This window comes from Heloderma suspectum, chromosome 3 (assembly GCF_057233095.1).
Source record: "Heloderma suspectum isolate Gila_16-S chromosome 3, 16-S_ref, whole genome shotgun sequence".
In the NCBI taxonomy this organism is placed as follows: Eukaryota; Metazoa; Chordata; class Lepidosauria; order Squamata; family Helodermatidae; genus Heloderma; species Heloderma suspectum.
This window is the reverse complement of record NC_139460.1, coordinates 72,498,394-72,515,995: the sequence shown is the minus strand read 5'-3', so window position 1 is coordinate 72,515,995 and position 17,602 is coordinate 72,498,394.

Here is a 17,602-nt window from a genome sequence, read left to right as displayed (position 1 = left end):
ACATGGTATTCATTTGAATAAATTCATTAATTTGAACTCTGGTTTAGTGGTCTACGCTTTATTTGAAAATATCAGTTGTGAACCAAAATTTCACTCTTTGATCACATCTCACCATTTAAAATGTTTCATACACCCCAAACCCTGAAAGACCTGACATTCTTCTTCTGTGTCACCCATAGGTGCACTATTTTACTTTATATTGGATCTATTTCCACAATGAAGCAGAGTATACTTTAATGTTTTAAAATCTGCTCTGCTATTCTTAACTCTTATTCTAATATTAGCTTTAGTTAAATGTTAATGAATGAACTTTTATAGAAACCAGCTGCAGAAAATTGCTATAGAACTGCAGAAAACACAATTTGCCACCAAGTAAGTCAATTTTAGTAGATCCCTGTTGTGTCTTATACTAAGGAAGTTATGATCCCTATATGAGCCATGCAATATTCTTTCAAGTAATAAAGCTAATATTTTAAACTTCCTTTTTGTGAACATTTTATTCATTTCTCTATTTGTAGAATTTTTCTGTAATGTTATCATTGTTCTGCTTCAGTGAGCCCATAAAGCACAGAAAATGCTCAACATTTTCTTACTACCTTTCAGATTTCTAACCTTCTAGAATATCATAAGCTCAAACATATCTCTATTGAATAATCAACACAAATGTTTTTCAGTGTATCTATTATAAGGGCGCTTATCAACCAGAGAATAAGAAGCAGCTTTGAACATTACTGATGGCTGGTACATACATTACCACTAGTAAGGCCTGGAAATATGGTGATATAGCTGGTATTGATCCTGGTAACATTAGAAGTAACCTAATGATGTGGGTGGATTTGGCAGTGCAGGCAGGCAGAGCATGACAATGCTGGCATAGGAAGTAATCATTTTGCTCAATTGCCATGCAGAGGCAATTTGGGGAGAAAGGAGGTTAATCCTTCCCTCCCCAGCTGTGGACCCCTTGTTATTCCCCCCTTGAAAACTGCCCCGTGTGGCAATTAAGATGAGAAAAAAATTTCCTTGGCACCAATGGAGACCCAAGGCTCTGGGCAATAGATCTGGGGCCCTGGAAAATAGATTCAGGCCACAGCCCCATGGACCTCGGCCTAGCAACACCCCTGGCTGGTATATACATTACCAGGAATGCCAGGAAAGCTGTGGTGATATAGCTGTTCTTGGTAGCATCAGCTACCAGGTAGCATTAATGTTCCAGGTAGCATCAGAAGAAAGCTAATGATAGGGTGGACCTGGCAACGTGGGCAGGGCAGGAAAATACTGGCATAGAATTAGAAAGTAACCACATTGCTAGGAGTAATGTATGAGCAGCTGTGTCACAGCAGCTCCTACCATTGCTAATAATATATGAACGTCACCAAGGAACACAGGAAGTATAACTTATTTATAGGGGTGGATGAAACTCACTTACCTGTCCTCAAAGTTTTTCGTGGTGGGGGGTAGGCGCTTCGCTGCTCCCCCCGCGAAGTTCAGGCCGGGGAGGAGGCGCCTCGCCTCGCCCGGCCGCGAACTCAAAAGTTTTTTTTTAAAAAAAATAAATGCCCCCATGATAGGCTACATGACGATTAACGTAGCCTATCACGGCTAGATCTGCAAAGTCAGCCATGATAGGCTACGTTAATCGTCACGTAGCCTATCACGGGTGACTTTAAAAAAAAAAAAAGCACGTACGCAAATGGCGGCCCCCATAGGGAGCCGCCATTCCCGTTCCTTATTTGGTCGCTGTAGTCTACGTAAATCTTTACGTAGACTACGGCGAAAATAAGGGCAACACAAATAGCCAATCAAATAATTGATTGGCTATTTCTTTGATTGGAATGGCGGCGGCGGCAGCCGCTCAAAAGACCAGCTGCCACTCCCGCCCCGGACGAACACCCGCCGAACCGCCAGCCTGACCCGCCGCCGGGAGGGACATTTGGCAAAGGTAAGTCCTATCCCGGGGGGTGGTGCGGGGGGCGGGGGGGCGGAGAATTTATCCCCGAAACTTGTTCGGGGGGCCGAACACATTGGCGCTCGGCCCCCCGAAGTTTCGGGGAGAAATTCTCCGCCATCCCTACAAATGGCTTGTCCTGCCTGCCCTTTGTGCTTAGTATGCAAAGTGAAACTCAAGCCTCTTTCCCTGTGAAAATATGTGCATGTTCTAAATGAAGGGAGAAACTGCATATCTCACATTAGAAAAAAATATGAGACATTACAGAGAAGTGTGGAAAACAGGAAGCATAAATAACTTATGGAGCCGCCGTCGCCAGGAAGATCCACCCAAGGTAAGTTCCGTCCCAGGGGAGGCAGGGGGGCAGACCGTTCCACCATCAATTTCAGGGGGCCGAATGTGTTGGCATTCAGCCTCCCTGAGATTCGTGGCGAAATTCTCTGACATCTGTAGCCATTTGCACCCCCTCTTTTAGCAGCATTCAATAACATCCAAAATGGAAAATCACCCTGGTTTCATTATGATAATGTGGAGATATAATAAAGTGCGAAAGTCACTTACCGTTTCGCAGATCTGCTTTGTGGGGGGGGGGAGACACTCCGTCCCTCCCCCCAAAATCCTCGACGGGGTGGAGGTGCACCATTCCTCCCCCCTGGAATCCTCGACTGGCCAGCTGTGCTCTGTGGCGGCTTCTCAGAGCAGCCGGCCAGGCCCAGGCCAGAGCTGTCTGCAGCTGGATTTCTGGCCGCGGAGGGCTCCGGGTAAAAAAACCAAAAAAACCAACCGTGTACGCAAATGGCGGCGGTTATGGCCGCCGCCATTTGTTTTCCTTATTTTTGGCCGTCTTAGTCTACATAAATATTTATGTAGACTATTACGGCGAAAATAAAGGGGAACGCAAATAGCTCCCACTATGCAAATGCCATAGCCGCCGCCATTTGCGTACGCGTTTGTTCGTTTTTTAGCCTGCCGTGATAGGCTACGAAAATACTTACGTAGCCTATCACGGCCTCCGCAGGGACACAAAAGGTGTCCCTGCATTAGCCGTTATAGGCTACGTATGTATTTACGTAGCTTATCACGGCATGAAAGAGGAAGCAAATGGTGGCCGCAGGGCGGCTGCCATTCGTAAGTCAGTGCCGATGGGAGCAGGTAAGTGCTCTGTTTTGCGCTATTTTTGTGGGGTGGGGGCTTCGTGCTGCCTGACTTTCGTGGGTTGGGGGAGGCGGGGGCTTCGTTCTGTGATGGATTTCGGGGGGCTGAATGCACTTGCATTCGGCCTCACCGAGATCCGTCGCGGAATTCTCTGACATCCCTAAATAAAATACATGAGCATCCTTAGTTATCATAAGCTCCCTTTATGTTTTTCGCACATGAAGGAGCAAGTGATGTTGAAAAGGGCTGTGAAGTCATGCCTCTCTTCCCCACATGACAAATTGGCTGGAATTAGGGGTGTACGAACCCCACCTACCTGGGTCCGCTGGGGGGTCTGTGGTGGGGAGGTGATCTGGTCCTCCCCCCCGGAATCCTCCCTGGCTGGCTGTGCTCCACGGCAAGTCCGTGGAGCTGTCTGAGGCTGGACTTCCAGCCATGGCTGGTCTACAGACGCAAATGGCATCCGGCATAGCGGAAGCCATTTGCATGCCTCCCTTTGGCCGTGATAGGCTATGTAAAGATTTACGTAGCCTATCATGGTAGAAAGGGAAGGAAGCAAATGGTGTCCGCTATGCTGGACTCCAGTTTGTATCTGCATGGGGCAGCCGACGGACCTGGCCAGATCTGGAGCCGGCGGTGCCAGCTTGCCAGGTAGGATCCAGCTGGGTCGGACTTCGTGGGGTGGCGGGGTGGGGTGGTCCATTCCACCATGGACTCCGGGGGGGCTGGATTCTAAGAATCCGGCCTCATTGGAGTCCGTGGCGGAATTCTCCGCCATCTCTAGCTGGAATGATGTCACATGTCAAATGGCTACACTGAGTTTTTTTCTTCTTCACTAGAATCAAGCCTCAAGTCTGCCAGGGAAAACTGTAAGCTTGCCTCCTACTTGGATCTTTTAATATATATATGTGTGTGTATATATATATATATATATATATATATAGTGCCGCAGTGGCTTAGTGGTTAAGACGCTGAATTGCAGACCGGAAGGTCAGCAGGACAGCAGTTCAAGACCCAAGTGCCGCGTGATGGAGTGAGCTCCCGTCTTCAGTCCCAGCTTCTGCCAACCTAGCAGTTCGAAAGCAAGACATTGCAAGTAGATAAATAGGTACAGCGTCGGTGGGAAAGGTAACAGCGTTCCGTGCACCTCAGTGTTCAGTCATGCCGGCCACATGACCATGGAAGTGTCTTCGGATAGCGCTGGCTCTTCGGCTTAGAAATGGAGATGAGCACCGCACCCTAGAGTCGGACATGACTGGTTGGGGACACCTTTACCTTTATATATATATATATATATATATATATATATATATATATATATATTTCTAAGGAAGCCAAAAGATGTAGTGTGAGAGACAGAGAACAAATTAAACTTTAGGAAGGAGACACTGCCTTATGGCTGTTATTTGCCCACATGTTGATATTTCCACATCCTGTGAGTTGAGAGGTTCAGTATGTAATGTCTCATTATCTCATAGCCCCACATAGGGGCTAGCACTAAGTGAGCTTCAAAAGGACAAGCACAAAGGATTGATGTTTTGCGCATATTTCAAACAAGCAAGTACAAACACTCATAGGAGCTCAAACCACTCCTTGTTGCTGTCATCACCTCTCCCTCTTCCTGCCCTCAAACTTACCTGGGGCAGGAGTAGGGATGGGGGAGAATTTCTCCCCGAAACTTCGGGGGGCCGAGTGCCAACGTATTCGGTCCCCCGAAGGTTATTCGGGGAGAAATTCTCCTCCCCCCGCCCCCCCGGGATGGGACTTACCTTTCACGAATGTCCCTCCCGGTGGCGGGTCCCGGCGGTGCTTTGGCAGGTTTTCTTCAGGGGCGGGGTTGGCAGCCGATCTTTCGACCGGCTGCTGCCGCCGCCATTACAAGTAAAGTAAAAAAAAAAAAACGCCCCTGTGATAGGCTACGTAACAATTTACGTAGCCTATCACGGCTAGATTTGCAAAGTCAGCCGTGATAGGCTACGTTAATCGTCACGTAGCCTATCACGGGTGACTTAAAAAAAAAAAAAGATCTTACGGCTAATTGCGGCCCCCATAGGGAGCTGCCATTCGCGTTCCTTATTTGGTCCCTGTAGTCTACGTAAAGATTTATTTTCGCAGTAGTCTACGTAAATCTTTACGTAGACTACGGCGAAAATAAGGACAACGCAAATAGCGTTGCCCTTATTTTTGCCGTAGTCTATGTAAATCTTTACGTAGACTACAGGGACCAAATAAGGAATGCGAATGGCGGCTCCCTATGGGGGCCGCCATTTGCGTACGCGCTTTTTTTTTTTTTCAAAGTGACCCGTGATAGGCTACGTGACGATTAACGTAGCCTATCATGGCTGACTTTGCAGATCTAGCCGTGATAGGTTACGTAAATCGTTACGTAGCCTATCTCAGGGGCGTTTTTTGTTTTCTTTTGAAGTTCGTGGCCGGGCAAGGCGGAAAGCCTCCCCCCCGGCCTGAATTTTGGCCGGGTGAGGCAGGAAGACTCCCCGCCGGCCTGAATTTCGGCTGGGCGAGGCGGGAAGCCTCCCCCCCAGGCCTGAACTTCGGGGGGAGCAGCGAAGCGCCTCCCCCCCACCATGAAGCAAGCTGTGAGACCAGGTAAGTGACTTTCGTGCATCCCTAGGCAGGAGAAGGGGGAGATTGCGGTGTCAGCGGGTACTCTAGTTCTTCAGTTCTTTAATAGTCTCTTCTCCAGGCTAAACATCCCAAATTACTTATGACCACACCTAGTTCCATCTAAAGCATGCTTCCTATATGATTGATTGAATTTATATACAGCCCAAGTGGCTGATGCTCTCAGGATGGTTTACGACCATAAAGCAACAACAAAACAAAACAAAAAATCCCCAAACAACAATAAAACAAATGAAATAAAAAATACAAAACCAAAACAATAAATACAACAATGAAAATATCAAAATGTTTAAACATTAAAATATTAGAAATATTAAAGAGCCATCTTAATAATCAGAGCACCAGATTAGAAATTAAATGCTTGCTGGCAGAGGAAGGTCTTAACCTGGCATTTAAATAGATACAATAAAGATGCCACATGGGTCTCCCTGGGAAGGACATTCCATGCCACTGTAGAGAAGGCTCTTTCCCTGGTAGCCACCTATCACACTATTGTGGGTGGCAGTACCAAGAAAAGAGCCTCCAAAGGTGACTTTAGCAATAGGGCAGTTGCTTGATTGGGTCATGTCTACAGTCTTGAGGGTAGTTATTACAGCTGTTACAAAAAATGGAACCATGTATAATCAGAAGCTCCAGAAGGGTATATGCAGGGTATAAGGGTCTCTGCTCCTCCACTGAATCTTTCATATGGATGTCATGTGTGAAGAGGTTCATTATATTTCCTGAAGCAGCTGTACTGTAATGTGTTCCAGAAAAGATTGGGGCAGGGCTTTTCTCTGTAATTTCTACCATTGTTTACTCTGAAAGTGAGATCTGGAAGGTTCTTCAGAAGATCTCCTTTGCAATCAACCCTAGACTTATCCAAAACTTAGGGAACAACAAAGTTGCAAATCCATAGTAGTCAGGATGGGAAATATGCTTGGGTGTATTCTATCACTTTTACAATTGTATAAATGCTCAGTTATATTAGTGCTTAGCCTTAAACGTCTAATTTATTACGGATGGGCATATTGGAATTAGAGTCTGTATAGTTTACCTTTTTCCAATGAACTTCATGAATGGTATGACTCTTTTCCAATAGAGAGAGGAAACAAGGCAGAATAATTGGCCGCGTTCACACAATCACTTCAGCTTAAACAAGCCTTAGTGGCTTAAGCTGCAGTTCATGCTCGGCGCCATTTGCCTAATTACCCACCCAGGCGCAACTTGTTCTGTTGTCCGAACCCCAAAACAGGATGGCCTATTTGATGGTTGTTTTTCCCTCATGCTGTGCCACCTTGTTGTTGTTCAGTCGTTTAGTCGTGTCCGACTCTTCGTGACCCCATGGACCATAGCACACCAGGCCTTCCTGTCCTGCACTGTCTCCCGGAGCGTGCTCAAGTTCATATTCATTGCATCGGTGATGCTGTCTAGCCATCTCATCCTCTGCCGTCCCCTTCTCCTTTTGCCTTCAGTCTTTCCCAGCATCAGGGTCTTTTCCAGGGAGTTTTCTCTTCGCATTAGGTGGCCAAAATATTGGAGCTTCAGCTTCAGTATCTGTCCTTCCAATGAGCACTCAGGGTTGATTTCCTTTAGGATGGACTGATTTGACCTCCTTGCAGTCCAGGGGACTCGTAAGAGTCTTCTCCAGCACCACAGTTCGAAAGCATCAATTCTTTGGCGCTCAGCCTTCCTTATAGTCCAGCTCTCACAGCCATACATTACTACTGGGAAAACCATAGCTTTGATTAGATGGACCTTTGTCGGCAAGGTGATGTCTCTGCTTCTTACTATGCTGTCTAGGTTTGCCATAGCTTTCCTCCCAAGGAGCAAGCGTCTTTTAATTTTATGGCTACAGTCACCGTCTGCGGTGATCTTGGAGGCCAAGAAAGTAAAATCTGTCACGGGCCAGATGCCATGATCGTCGTTTTTTTAATGTTGAGTTTCAAACCAGCTTTTGCACTCTCCTCTTTCACCCTCAACAAGAGGCTCTTTAGATCCTCTTCGCTTTCTGCCATTAGGGTGGTATCGTCTGCATATCGGAGGTTGTTGATAATTCTCCCAGCAATCTTAATTCCGACCTGTGATTCATCCAACCCGGCATTTCTCATGATGTACTCTGCATATAAGTTAAATAAGCAGGGTGACAATATGGTTCAGACAATATGACCAGCCTCACTCAGGCAGGAAAGTAGGCAAATGACATGTGGCACGCATCATAGCTTAAACAAACCACCATGGCTTGTTTAAGCCATGGTGATTGTGCAAACCTGGTCACTGACCTGATTTGCATGTTCACAGCAGCCCGCCATGGCTTATTAGCCATGGTAGGTTACAGCACCCATGGGTGCCAGTTTGGCAATCCAAGCCCCAACTGCGGTGGCTTCTCATTACGTGTGAACCTGGTGAGAGTTGTTGGGGTTGTTGAAAAGCCACCCAGGACCCATGGGCTGTTTTAGAGTTGTGGCTGGCTTGTCAACCACCCCAACAACTGTCCCCTTCACCAAGTTTGCACATAACGAGAAGCTACACTGAGCCCCTGTTGCATCCTGAATATTCAAAATGGCAGTGGCTGCCGCATTGAGAAACCCCATGGAGAAATTCACCCATGGTGGCTTCTTTTTACATGTGAACTGGGCCATCATATCATGAAGGCATTCTATCTTTGAGAAAGGTAAGTGGCAAGCAAGAATGTAAGATCAAGTTAAGGAGACGAGAAAGGGTGAACTTCAGTCTTCAACACATATACATTCTTCAAGAACATGGACCCATTCTTAAGACTTATATGTTTTAAACACTGAGGAGTACTCTCTGGGTATATTTAGATTTCCTTTTTAAATAGTGTTGAAAATTATCACAGGATATATAATCCAATTCCTATTAAAATCATTGATGTGAGTTAGATTGATTGTAATAGAAATATTTGGCCGCCAGTATAGTTTTACTGGAAGTTTACTTAATGTAGCAAAAGCACCTTCCATTGTACTTCACAACTGCCAAGCAAGAATACCATTTACACACATTCCATTGTAATGTTCATAGTTTAGACTATCATCCTAAGAGACATTATCTATGTGTGATTTATTCCCTTCTGAATGCGTTTGTCAGTTTAAAGAAAAATATTTTCCTTTCTTTTGTTCTGCAGATTTTAAAAACGGCATTAAACTGTTTAAAAAGACATTATATCCTTCTTTAGTTTCACTTACTGGTGGCGCTGCCACTACTGAGTTTTATTATGCAAATTGCTGCAATCTGGTTAGTTCCTTCCTCTTTTTTTTCTTTACAAAAGGGGGCTGCAAGTGCTAATCAAAGTGTTGCAATTTCCATATTAATGATGTTTTTATAATGACACTTACTTGATATGCAATGTGAACTGAATAGTGACTTTTTATTCTTCTTTAAAGGAGACAATAATAAAATTTTGATTTTTATGTAATGAAGTATGTTTGTTTTGAAACTAACCGCAATTGTCCAGTATTGTTGCATTTTTTTCTTTCACTATGTATAATATTGTAGACAGCAGTTGTAATTTAAACACAGCAGCAGGCCATACACATAGACTTTTCTTGCTAGAATAAAGCATTTATTACAAAAAAGAGATTTGCTATAGAGGCAGCAGTGCACAATGCATATTTTCCGATACAAAATTAGTGTAGACCTGAAATAGACAACAGACTTACTCAAAAGTGTTCCTTCTGAAATCAACTGGATAGTCTTCCTAGTAAACTAAATTATAGTGCTTTAGATTAAGTATGATTTAATTTAGGCAGAAGCTCCTTTTCATTCCCTCAGGAAATAGAATTAGAATAGGCGTTGTTTGGGGACTGAGCTGGAAAGTCCTCAGGAAGTCTCAAGAATCCAGGTTTCTTGAGCTGTAAGGGTTTAGGTTTAGGATACATTGTGAATGCTTCTAGACATGATGAGCCAAATAGGAATCACTAGCCATAGGGAGTCCATATTCATAAATATCTCCGTGGTGAATGTAACAAACTAGTTCTTATGACAAGTCATATAAACCACTGTGGTATGGTAGCCACTTCCATATAGAAAGGTTCTCACACTACTAACACCTACAACTGGGAATCATGTGAATTAGGCAGATTATGTTGATGTTGTTTCCCATGAAAGTACTAAGAACCCCTAGGGAAGTGTGGCACTGGCATGGGAAATAATCACATCTTGTTCCACATATCATCTTGTTTCATCTTGTCATCTTGTTTCACATATTAGTGGTGTGTCATGGAACCCAATCCCATGGAGGCAGCAACTACACTGTCTTGGTAATATAAAGGGGAAAACAGAGGGCTAGTTCAGACAATACTTGAAATGTCTGATTTGGTCCTACATGTAGAGCCAGCATGTGACAACCCTACCTCTGCCATCCCTGCGGGGGAAAGCCCATCTGAACGTAGCATGCATACACACAAAAATCCTACATGCTTAGGCCAAAATTACATGGTAAATTCCCAAAATTATATCCAGAAATCAACTGAACAATCTTGGCTTATACATGCAGGATTTTAAAGGCACACTCAGGTGTATCTCTGCTTGGACAGCCAGGGCTGGCAGACGCAGGGTTGAATGTGCACATTCCACACATATGGCCAGGTCAGGCATTGTAGGTATTGGCTCAGATGCAATTACCCATGTATTTGTTTCCAGGGTAGAGAATTTTTGTGGGTTCAAACCACTTCCATAACTTTTAGAATGTATGTCTTTGTTCAGCCTAAGAATTGGGCCTATATCATGTGCTGTATAGAGACCATGGAGGCATTTCTGTAGACTCACCTAAGTGGAGGTAGCACTTGATGGCTGTTCTTTCTGTGTTGTCAGAAAAATGCCAGTAGGCACTAAAACTACAATTACATATCTAACTGAAAATTTTATTATCTACTACTTTTCATAATTTTTAAACCCATTCTTTATTAAAATGTTCAGTATACAATATTGCTAATATATACTGGATCTTAGGTGCCACTGAAATCAGTGGGACAAGTTTGTCATGACTTAGGTTCATTGATTTTAATGGAAACTATGTTCAACTAATTCAGTCTGGAATCTGGATCCAACTCATTATGTGCTCATTTGAAGGCTAGGGGGGCATGTGGCATTAGGGTAGGATCCTCAGGTGTAGTCCTGCCTCTTCCATGCTTCATGTGTTCCTTCCATGTGTACACATGGAGGGAACACATGAAGACTTCTTTTTTAAAAAGTTTCTCCTGGGGAGAACTTACTTCTGGGTTGCTAAAATTACATTATCAATTTCTGTCCTCAGTTATTTTCTGAGAAATCACTAAGGTTCCATATTCTCTCCCTACTTTGTGCCATTAAAAATGTCCCAAGGAGATAATTTTGCATCCATTTTACCCCATAGCGAATAACAACATGCTCTAATGACTTCTAATGACACCTCTAATATCCTTCTATTACAATGAAGTCAGTTCACCTTATCTTGCTTATATGTCTATTAGGGATGTATGAAAGTCACTTACCTTTTCACGGAATTGATTCACAGTGTGGGGGGGGAGGCGCTCCGTCCCACCCTCTGGAATCCTCGACGGGGGGGAGGCGATCCGGTCCTCCCCCCCGGAATCCTGTCTGGCCGGCTCCACTTTGCGGCGGCTCCGCGGAGCAGCCGGCCAGGGCCGTCCGCAGCCGGACTTCCAGCCACGGATGGGCTGCTGCGGACACAAATGGCGGCCGCCGTAGGCGGCTGCTATGATAGGCTATGTAAGTATTTACGTAGCCTATCACGACTGGGCAAAAAAAACACTAAACAGCGTATGCAAATGGCGGCAGCTATGGCAGCCGCCATTTGCGTTCCCTATTTTTCGCCGTTTTATCCTACGTAAATATTTACATAGGCTATTACAGCGGAAAAAAAGGGGAACGCAAATAGCGTACTGGGCGCTATTTGCGTTCCTTTTTTCCCCGCCGTAATAGCTTACATAAATATTTACATAGGCCAAAACAGCGGGGGGGAAAGGAACGCAAATAGCACCCACTATGCTATTTGTGTTCCCCCTTTTTTTTGCCGTAACAGCTTACGTAAATATTTACGTAGGATAAAATGGTGAAAAATAGGGAACGCAAATGGCAGCCGCCGTAGCTGCCGCCATTTGTATACGCATTTTTTTGCGGTTTTGGCTTGGCTTGCCATGATAGGCTATGTAAATACTTACGTAGCCTATCACGGCAAAGACCAGGATGCAAATGGCGGCGGCGGCAGCTGGTCGAAAGACCAGCTGCTGCCACCAGAGCCACCGCCGGAGCCACTGCCATCCAGAACATCCACCCCAGGTAAGCTTCGTCCCGGGGGGAATCCGCGGGAGGCGGGGGTGGCAGGCCGTTCTGCCACAGATTTCGGGGGGCCGAATGCCAAAGCATTCGACCTCACTGAAATCCATGGCGGAATTCTCCACCATCCCTAGTCTTGATTATGGACAGTTGCACCTCTTTCTCCTAACAAAAATACCAGCAAAGGAAAGATCAGCCTGTCTACAGCTATTAGTCAGTAGACCAACAGCTGCTGGGAAACTGGCTAAACTCCTGTTTTCCAAATAGAAATCTGCTGCAACTGTAAGTTGCTCTAGTGCTTAGACAGCCACTGGCCAAAGGAAAGTTGCACACCTTTGTTCTCAATATGAACATCAGCAAGAGGAATATCATTCTGGTTTTTAAAAATGCATAAATGTATATGTTTGTGTAACCTACCCAATGTCTTTGGTAGAATCATAGAATCATAGAATAGTAGGGTTGGAAGGGGCCTATAAGACCATCGAGTCCAACCCCCTGGTCAATGCAGGACTCCAAGTCAGAGCATCCCTGACAGATGGCTGTCCAGCCTCGTCTTGAATGCCTCCAGCGTGGGACAGCCCACCACCTCCCTAGGTAAATGGTTCCATTGTCGTATTGCTCTAACAGTCAGGAGGTTTTTCCTGATGTTCACCTGGAATCTGGCTTCCTGTAACTTGAACCCATTATTCCATGTCCTGCATTCTGGGATGATGGAGAAGAGATCCTGGCCTTCCTCTCTGTGACAACCAGTTTCAAGTACTTGAAGAGTGCTATCATACCTCCCCTCAGTCTTCTCTTCTTAAGGCTAAACATGCCCAGTTCCTTCAGTCTCTCTTCATAGTGCTTTGTTTCCAGTCCATTGATCATCTTTGTTGCCCTCCTCTGAACCCTCTCCAGTTTGTCTGCATCCTTCTTAAAGTGTGGTGCCTAGAACTGGACACAGTACTCCAGATGAGGCCTAACCAGTGCTGAGTAGAGGGGAACTAGTACTTCCCAGGATTTTGAAGCAATGCTTCTATTAATGCAGCCCAAAATAGCATTAGCCATTTTTGCAGCCACATCACATTGTTGGCTCATATTCAGCTTGTGATCTACAACAATTCCAAGATCCTTCTCACTTCTAGTGTTGTTGAACCACATATCCCCCATCTTGTAACTGTGCATTTGGTTTCTTTTTCCTAGGTGCAGAACTTGGCATTTATCCCTATTAAATGTCATTCTGTTGTTTTATGCCCAGTGCTCCAGTCTATCAAGATCACTTGGAATTTTCTTTCTGTCGGTATTAGCCATCCCGCCCAATTTTGTGTCATCTACAAATTTGATCAGCATTCCCTGCACCTCCTCCTCCTCCAAGTCATTAATAAAAATGTTGAAGAGCACTGGGCCCACGACTGAGCCCTGCAGTACCCTGCTCATTACCTCTCCCCAGTTTGAGAAGATCCCATTGATAAACACTCTTTGAGTCCTAGGTAATTCTGTAGCCAACTAGCCCACTTTGAGCTGGTTTGCTCATCAGGATATCATGCGACACTTTGTCAAAAGCTTTTCTGAAGTCGAGGTATATTATGTCCACAGTATTCCCACAGTCCACAAGAGAGGTTACCTGATCAAAAAATGAGATCAGATTTGTCTGGCAGGATTTGTTCTTGACAAATCCATCTTGGCTTCAAGTAACCATTGCATTGTTTTCAAGGTGCTTACAGATGGATTGCTTTATCATTTGCTCCAGAATATTCCCTGGGATTGATGTCAGACTGACTGGTCTGTAGTTCCCAGGTTCCTTCTTTTTGCCCTTTTTGAAGATAGGGACAACATTAGCCCTCCTCCAGTCATCTGGCACTTCACCCATCCTCCATGATTTCTCGAAGAGAATAGACAGTGGCTCTGAGAGTTCTTCTGCCAGTTCCTTTATGACTCTAGGATGCAGTTCATCTGGCCCTGGAGATTTGAACTCATTCAAAGTAATTAGGTGTTCCTTGACCATATGCCTACCAATCTCAAACTGCAATCCTGCTCCTTCAGCCTGTACTTCACCCTTGCCAGCGGGGTCATAGACCCTCTTTTGGGAGAAGACTGAGCCAAAGTAGGAATTGAGCACTTCTCTTTTCTTTGTCATCTGTTATCATTTTGTCATCCTTATTTAATAGCTGAACAACCATTTATTTCCTCTGTCTTTTACTATGCATGTATCTGAAGAAAGCCTTTTTGTTGCTTTTAGCATCCCTTGCTAACCTCAGCTCATTCTCAGCTTTAGCCTTCCTGACGCCAAACCTGCAATTCTGTGCTACCTGCCTGTACTCTTCCTTTTTTGCTTGTCCTTCCTTCCACTTCCTATATGTGTGCTTTTTTGTTTTCAGGTCATCTCTAAGCTTTTTGTGAAGCCACATTGGCTTCTTCTGTTGTCTTCCACCTTTTTTCTCATTGGAATTGTTTGTAATTGTGCCTTGAGAAATTCCTTTTTTAAAAACTCCCACCCATTTTGGACTCCTTTTCTCATTAGAGCTGCTTCCCATGAGACCTTACTTATCATTGTTCTGAGTTGATTAAAATCGGCTTTCCTAAAATCCAAGGTACACGTTTGGCTACACTCGGCTTTTGCTTCCTTTAGAACCAAGAATTCAAGTATAACATGGTTGCTTTCCCCCAGAGTTCCTGTAACTGCTACTTTATCCACTAAGTCATCTTTGTTGGCTAGGATCAAGTCAAGGATAGTCAATCCTCTAGTTCCTTCCTCTACTTTCTGTAGGAGGAAGTTATCCACAACACAAGTCAGGAATTTCTTGGAGGGGACATGTTTTTCAGAATTTGTCTCCCATCAAATATCGGGGAAATTGAAGTCCCCCATTACTACTACATCATGCTTCCTTGAAACATTGGCTATTTGCTTTTCAAAAGTTTCATCCATAAGATTATCACCTGTTCCTAAAACTTACCTTCATTCTATTAGACTTAGACATATTCACATACCCAATTTCAACTTTGGTAATTTGAACAAAACTACCACTTCCAAATTACCTTTGCACCAGGTGTCAAGAGGCAATCTGTTATTTCACTTGTCAAAAACACATCCAGAGTTCTAATAAAATACTTTAACCTTTGATAGTTTGCCCATAGTAATTCAATCAATCATCCCCCACCCCTGGAAAAAAAATGTTTTGCTAACTGCGGTTGGGTTCCAGTCCACACATATGTTAATGGTTAAACAATGTACAGGACTGAGCAACAGTCTGGTGTCTACCATGAGCAAAAGTTGCACTGTGAAAGAAGTATAATATCTGGAGCTTCACCACATGAGGAAAATCCTGCATCCTTACCAGGGTTTCTGCTTCTAGATTCTTTGCAGGATTAAGATTGGCTCCTTTACATGGGCAGACATGTGGTTTGAATCAGGGAATATCTTTTTCAGAAAGTTATATATGTTTCATTTTACAGCCAGTAGATGGTGCTGTGGTTATAGCAGAACTGCACAATTACACACAGCCAATATATTGGATCAGCATTCCTTACTGGGTTATCTCTGATCTTCCTAAAAGTGGGATAAAGGTCAGAAAGTGTGGGAGACACCCAGGGATGGCGGAGAATTTCTCCCCGAAACTTCGGGGGGCCGAGCGCCAACGTGTTCGGCCCCCCGAACAAGTTTCGGGGAGAAATTCTCTGCACCCCCCACCCCCGCACTCCCCCGGGACTTACCTTTCCCGAATGTCCCTCCCGGCGGCGGGTCCGGCTGGCGGTTCGTCGGGTCTTCGTCCGGGGCGGGAGCGGCAGCTGGTCTTTCGACCAGCTGCCGCCACCGCCATTGCAATAAAAGAAAAAAAAACGCCCCCGTGATAAGCTATGTGACGATTAACGTAGCCTATCACGGCTAGATTTGCAAAGTCAGCCGTGATAGGCTACGTAAATCGTCACGTAGCCTATCACGGGTGACTTAAAAAAAAAAAAAAGCGCGTACGCAAATGGCGGCCCCCATAGGGAGCCGCCATTCACGTTCCTTATTTGGTTGCTGTAGTCTACGTAAATCTTTACGTAGACTACGGCGAAAATAAGGGCAACACTATTTGCGTTGCCCTTATTTTCGCTGTAGTCTACGTAATCTTTATGCAGACTACAGCGACCAAATAAGGAACGCGAATGGCGGCTCCCTATGGGGGCTGCCATTTGCGTACGCACTTTTTTTTTTTTTTTAAGTCACCCGTGATAGGGTACGTGACAATTTACGTAGCCTATCACAGCTGACTTTGCAGATCTAGCTGTGATAGGCTACGTTAATCGTCACGTAGCCTATCACGGGGGCGTTTTTTTTTTTTAACTTTTAATTTCGCGGCTGGGCGAGGCGAGGCGCCTCCTCCCCGGCCTGAATTTCGGCTGGGCGAGGCGGGAAGCCTTCCCCCCCGGCCTGAATTTCGGCCGGGCGAGGCGGGAAGCCTCCCTCCCTGGCCTGAACTTCGCAGGGAGAGCAGCGAAGCACCTCCCCCCCACCGCGAAAAGCTGCGAGACCAGGTAAGTGACTTTCGTGCACCCCTAGAGACACCCTGGAGGTTGACGACATCATGCAAAGGACCTGCAAACTCCCATGAATGACCAATCATGCATGTGCAATAAAAGCCTAAAGTAGAAATGCTTTTCATCATGTGAATCCACATCCATATTTTGCACAACATACTTTTGGAAAATTCACCCAGAACATCCTTGATTGTGGTAGGCATTTGTCCAGTTCATCTGTTTAATTTATCAGCTATCGTGGAATGCTTGCCTGCAGCACAGCCTTTACCTAACATTTCAAATAAAAGACTGTAGTCAGACATTTCTAAGGGAAACAAATTCACTGAATCACATTATTTGTTACTTATTATCGAGCATCAAATGGCTCACCAAAGTTCTTTGTTGAAATATCTGAAACAGGCCATCAGAGTCAAAATGATATAGAGCCCTGCAATTCTGTATTACAGTTTTTCTGTTGTCATGCAGCAACTGTGGCTCTGAAAGGAAAGGATAAACTCCAGCAGGGTTATATTTGTACCTGGTGGATTTGTTCTGCTTTCAACAAAATCAGCAAAAGAAATGGAGGAAAAACAGAAGGTTACAAAGCACCTCAGGAATGTATGCAGTGAAAGGTGTCAGCAAGAAATTCAATGAGAGGAAATAATGGGGAAAATATGTCTGATATATTGCCAACAGTGCAATATTTAGTTGTGCTATTATGCTAGGTGATACTGACAAAGTAATACATTCAGTGCCAAGTTTGATGTGGCACCAGATGCCCTACCCCTATGTCCAGCTTGCCTGGCTGTGGGAGCGGGGTGTTGCGGGCGGGTGGGGTGAGCGGACGTGCCAGGCCACCATTGACGGAAGCCTCATGGCACCACTGGGGAGGGCACGGGTCAGAGAGGCCTTTTTACTCTCCACGCCCCTTCCAACTGCATCTAAAGGGGATGGCCCAGTCTTTTTCCTCGGATGGTTTCCCCCCATTTAACTATATCAATTTTGGACTGTTACTAAGCTGGAATTGAGTACTCTCAGTCTAGTAAATCTGATTTAGGACACATTCTTTCAGCACTGGGGCTGCTCCGACAGCCGCATCTTTGG